Raw genomic sequence first — 6,303 nt, 5'->3', positions numbered from 1 at the left:
GGGGGGGGGGTTATCTGTGAACCTGTGAATGCTACTGATCACCTGCACACCTTTCGCTTAAACGTTGCTCAAATCTTGTCTAGAATTAAGGTTGAAGGAGAGCGAAAGAAGAATATTAATAAATCAGGTCGTTTTATGTGACCTGGCCCCGCAGAATGGAACCTCCACTTACATACCCGCACATCGTCAGTTATTTTGAATTTGGACTGTTAAACACAGTCTGAAAGAGTTTTAAAAATTTAACTTTTTTTTGAAAGGTCAGCAAACTATGGGTAAAGATGGTGGTAAAGGGAAAAATAAAATAAATATTTAAATAAATAAATAAAAATCATACAAAATAAAAAAAAAATAAACTTATCACTATTATCATTGGCACCATCATTATATACTTAGTCATAACTAACTTCAGGGGTAATTTATTACTATTAAACAATTTCTTCAAAAATGCAGACTCTATCTGTATGACCTCCAAAACCTGTTCAGGATTTGTACATCAGCAAACTAAATACAATCACACTTTACACATTTCATTTATATACAAAACAAATAACGGAGAACCCAAAACTTAGCCTTGCGGGACCACTCATTTCTTTTTCAATGTTCTTGAAGAGAACATATAATAACTAACTAGAAAAGGCAATTTCCAAGGAAATTACGTGGGAGAGCTGTTAAGTCGCCCGGTAGAGGCCGACCGCTCAGAAGCTGCTGAGAGCAGAGGCGTTTGCACGTTCAAAGCCGCAAACGCTGAAGAGAGATAAATACAAACAAAAAGAGAAAGAAAGAAGATGACAATAAAAGAAAAAATCCAAAATACCAAGAAAAGTTGAATTAAGAAAAGAAAAAAAGTAGAAAGTAACAATGGAAGTAAATAGCTAAAAAGGTGATATTTAAAGTGTAAAGAAACAGAAAAAGAAGCAAAGTAAAAAGTTGCTATTGAAAGTGTAAAGAAAAAAGTAAGAAGTGAAAAAGCAACAACTTGATTAACAAAAGTGGAAAGAAGTAGTAAGAAACAAAGGAAAAGGTTAATATTCCCAAAGTTAAAAGAAACAAAGAAAGAAGCAAAGTAAAAAAGTTGCTATTAAAAGTGTAAAGGAAGAAGTGAAAAAGCAACAACTTGATTAACAAAAGTGGAAAGAAGTAGTAAGAAACAAAGGAAAAGGTTAATATTCCCAAAGTTAAAAGAAACAAAAAAAGAAGCAAAGTAAAAAAGTTGCTATTAAAGTGTAAAGAAAAAAGCTAGAAGTAACTACTTAGAAATGAAGGAACCATTTTAATGCTGAAAAACTGTTGAAAAAAAAAAGTTGAAAAGAGCTTTTAATTTGAAAGTGTGTTTCCTGTCTGTGTCTGTGTGGTAGTTTGTGTGTCCACTGTAGGGAGACTTCAAATCAAACTCATTTTAGCATTTAAATGCTAAATAATTAAAATAAGAATGATAAAAGGCTTTTATTTTGAAAGTGTGTTTCCTGTCTGTGAGGGTGTGTGTGTAGGGAAACTTCACCACAAAGTCATTTTAGCATTTAAATGCTAAAAAGTGGATAAAATATTATGAAAGGCTTTTATTTTGAAAGTGTTTTTCCTATCTGTGAGGGTGTGTGTGTAGGGAAACTTCACCACAAAGTCATTTTAGCATTTAAATGCTAAAAAGTGGATAAAGTATTATGAAAGGCTTTTATTTTGAAAGGGTATTTCCTGTCTGTGAGGGTGTGTGTCTCCACTGTGTCTGTTGAGGGAGAAAAACTCAGGTAAAGTGTGTGGACACAGCTCTGAGGCTGATTACATGACGTCATGCAGCTGTGTCCGTTACCATGACAATGACTGCTGCCCGCTGCCCGCCTGCTGAGTCATGTGAGCCAAATGCAAAGGCAGGCTGGAAAAGTGCTGAGACTATGCCTCGCAAAATGCTCAAAATATGAAAAAGTATTAGTCCTATCGAAACAATTCAAAAACTGTGAGTGACAAAAGGCTTCAATGAACACACTGATGTACTTTATTTGAAGATACTCCATAAAATGAAGGCGTGGTGGCGATTTTAAAACAGCCCCCCGTTTGTGATTTGATTAGAATTTAAGAACCTCTGTTATAATGGGCTCCAATGGGAGTTTTGACGGCACTCTCTCTGCTTCTGGACACTTGGAGAAAGAACCGTCAGTCCTGTCACTATGAGAGTTACATTTACTGAAAGAAGACAAAAATACCTACATTCTGATGTATAGTTTGTTTATGTAAGATTAAAGTTGACTGAAGGAAAGAAGGAAAAGAAGGAAAAAAGTTGCTAAAAGTGGAAGCTGAAAAGTTAGAGTGCGTGTGATGTCACCCACTCTAGCTGCTCCAACATTCCGCAATACACACTAATGGAAAAGTTGAAAAAGCTCCAAAAGTTGCCTAAAACTAAAACTGCGATTATTCAAAAAGTATAAAAGATAGAAAGAAGCTGATCCACCCAGAAAAAGTTGAAAGGGACTAGACCCGTATAAAGTTTAAATGAAGTTTCTACTCCAAAGTATGACGACACAAGAGGCAGATGAAAAGTGGCAAGTTGAAGGGAAATTTTAAGTGCCTTCCATTCATTTTCTATGGGAAAAAAAGTTCATAAAAAGTGAAATATAATAAAAAGTATAAAAGTTATTAATGAGAAAAGTAATAGCATAGATCTCCTAAAAGAGACCTACGTTTAGGAAGTGGAACGAAGTTTCTACGACAAACCGTCTAGGAGGAGATAGTGACCGAAAAACGGCGAAATAATAATAATAATAAAGAAAAGGATCTCATAAGTGTGAGAGCTGTGCTTACAGCTCTCCCACTAATGAGAGCTGTGCTTACAGCTCTCCCACTAATGAGAGCTGTGCTTACAGCTCTCCCACTAATGAGAGCTGTGCTTACAGCTCTCCCACTAAATAGCTTTTTACCCATGAATATGAGGTCCCTCTAATAAAAAAATGTCTTTAACTTTACCAGAAACAAATCATGCTTTTTAAAGATCAATACATTCATAGAAATAATAGTTTATAGCTATTAAGTATAATGGTAAATGCAAGCAATATAAAAATGCATGTGGATGGTGTACTTGAATATTTGTTTGAAGGAGTCAGACAATATAGAAGTTTGTAGATGCTGTGATGATGTGGATGATATAAATTTACATTTATAATAATAATAACAAAAATAATAGTAAAAATAACAATAATCATAGAAATAAGTCAAAAGTTTTCAATGCAATAAAAAATTAAACTTTTTGAAGCAGTTTCTCAGTAATATATAATGCCTAACATGTTACTTTGGTAAAGGTGTCAGCTTCTTCTGCACACTATGGCACATTAAAAAAAACACTCCGTCTGTTACCCATGTTGCGATGTCGACTTCACAGTCTATAATAATAATAATAATAATAATACATTTTATTTATAACCGCCTTTCAAAACACTCTAAGAAACTGTACACAACAACGAAAAAACAAACAAGGCAATGACAGGACAATGCAATTACAGATTAAAGTGGTTGGAAGATGAAGATCTGGGAGTGGGAGGAGATGGCACTGTGGGGAGATCAAGGAGGGGGGCGAGGTTGTGATTGGCCTTGAAGGTGTACAAGAGGATTTTTAAGTCTATTCTGTTCTTAATTTGGAGCCAGTGGAGATGGTGTAGGATAGGGGTGATGTGATGAAATGAGGATGCTTTGCTAATAATAAGAACAGAGTTTTGAACCGGTTGGAGCTTATAGAGGGATTTATGGAGGAGGCCGAAGAGAAGAGAGTTACAGTAGTCAATACGGGAGCTGGCAAGGATGGAGGCCGTATTGGGCTGAGGGAGGGGTGGAAACCGTTAATGTTTTGTAAACAGAAATATAAGACCTGGCAATGTTATTGTTATTGGATTAGAATGATAATGAGCTGTCGAGAATGACACCCAGACTCTTGACCTGAGGAGAGGGGGAAACAGAAGAGTTGTCAAGTGGAAGAGAAAAACTGTCAACTTTGGATAATGTGGATTTTGTACAAATGAGTAAAAGTTCTGTTTTATCGTTAATTAATTATAGTAACTTCAAAGTGAACCAGAATTTTAATTCAAAAAAGCAGTTGGTAAGGGAGGAGGGTGGGAATGGGGAAAATTGGTTTGCTAAATAGGTAGTGCTGGGTGTCATCAGCAAAGCAGTGGAAATGAATATTAAATTTGTAGAAAATATTGCCATGGGGAAGGAGGTAGGTGATGAAGAGAAGGGGCCCCAGGACAGGCACTGGGGCACACCGGTAGTGACAGGGGAAGGATGGGAACAAAAGTATTTGAGATAGATGAACTGAGTTTGGCCTGAGAGATACCAAACCATTCTAGGGTGGTTCAAGTAATGCCAATGGAGGATAGTCTATTGAGGAGAAGGGTGTGGAGTATCGTGTCAAAGACCGCACTTAGATCAACGAGGATGAGAAATGAGAGTCAACCAGCGTCAGCTGCTATTGGGAGATTGTTAGAGATTTTTATGCGGGTAGTTTCTGTACTGTGGCAGGGGCAGAAACATGACTGGAAAGGTTCATAGAGGGAATTTTGGATTAAATAGTAAAGGGGTTGTGGCAACTATTTTTTTTTTAAATATGGTGATGAAGGGTAAGGTAGACATTGGACAGAGGGTATTGGAGATGTTGGGATCTAAACCAGGTTTCTCTATTGTGGGGTGTCAGCTGCAGTTTAGAAAAGTATGGGAACAATTCCAGCAGTGAGTGAGGACTGTATGATGGAGGATATGAGGGGAAGCAAAGAGGAAAGGCAGGACCAAGGCTATAGGAAGGTAATCTAGCTGACATAGAGGGCTTGGCTTTACGGATTAGATCTGAGATTTCTTAAGCATTGGGGACTTGGAAACTGCAGAATTGCTGACAGTGTGGGCAAGGATGACATTGGATTGGATGTATCTATTGGATTTACTGATAACTTTTTTGTCAGTACATTTTCCAACATTTGTTATTACCAGTTTGTCATCTTTCCAAATATTAAATTCAACTGTATTTATACATCACCAATTCACAAAACAGTAATCTCAAGGCACTTTACAGAATAAAGTCAAGACTATAAAGATGTATAGAGAAAACACCCTTGAGCTAGCCCTAGGCAACAGTGGAGATGAAAAACTCCCTTTAATGGGAGAAACCATCAGCAGAACCAGGCTCAGGGTGGGGAGCCATCTGCCTTGACCGGTTGGGGTGAGTGGAAAGAGAAAAAAGAAAAGAGCAAAAAAAAGCAACAACGAAACATCGGGCAGGTTGGTAGGACCAGCAGATGCACACTGGAAAACCCACAGCTCCAAAGCCAGGGACACCTGCAGAAAGGGACAGAAAGAGGGAGACAGAGAAGGAGAAAGACAACTACAGGAGAAAACACACAGTTAATGTGTGTTGACAGTGGTGACAACTGTAGGGTGAGAGGAGAGGATAGAGGGAGAGGAGGAGGGGTGGGGGGTCCCCCAGCAGTCTAAGCCTATAGCAACATAACTATAACTAACTATTAATGATGAATAATATGCTGTTCTGGCATCAGGGAGGGCTTTTTGTATTTTGTGCATTTTTAACCGTTTTTTCCAGGCTAAATGAGATTCAAAATTTCTGGAACGCCTCTTCCTTTCTAACTTTGGTGTTGCCTGTTTTAAGTTGCGCCAATTCTGGTTTACTGCCTTCTTTTTCAAAGTCACAACACTAGAACAAAGGCAACTAGAGGAAGCTATTGTAAAAACAACAACATCAGACATGCTAACAGCACAGATCCCAGGCCTAAGCCAAATCAGACCATTGAGAAATTGTGCTGCAACCCACCTATACCACAATACTCTAAGCTGAACCAGTAACCATGAAAACCAGTAACCATTCCAGAATATTTATAATATTTATTATGTATATTTTCATTTAACGTATTAAAAGTATACATAGAGTTAGGCTCACTCTCTAACTCTGTGTTAATTGTACAGAGAATAAATGTAAAACAGTTTTTATAAAAGTTGATAAAAATATATTTTCATTGGGATGTTTGAATAAAGGCTCTTTAATAACATATCTTAAAATTACTATTAAAAAACATATGATCAGGTCTGCAGATAGAATTGTAAGTATAATAAAAGGCCCACAGTCACTCATGTGTAGCTGTGCAGAGTTAAACAATAATCCATCAGGTCTGCAGCTGTAATTAGTTCACAGGATCCTGGTCCAGATGTTCTGCAGTTGTTTGACATAAAATCAGTGATTTGAAAAATAGCGAGGTCAATACCCTGGAAACCCAAGCATTGTTCTTATTTTTGGTTTATAATATATCTGTAAAGGCTCAGTAA

Source organism: Channa argus, chromosome 14 (assembly GCF_033026475.1).
Source record: "Channa argus isolate prfri chromosome 14, Channa argus male v1.0, whole genome shotgun sequence".
Lineage (NCBI taxonomy): Eukaryota > Metazoa > Chordata > Actinopteri > Anabantiformes > Channidae > Channa > Channa argus.
The sequence above is the reverse complement of the archived record's forward strand: the minus strand, read 5'-3'. Positions refer to the sequence as shown.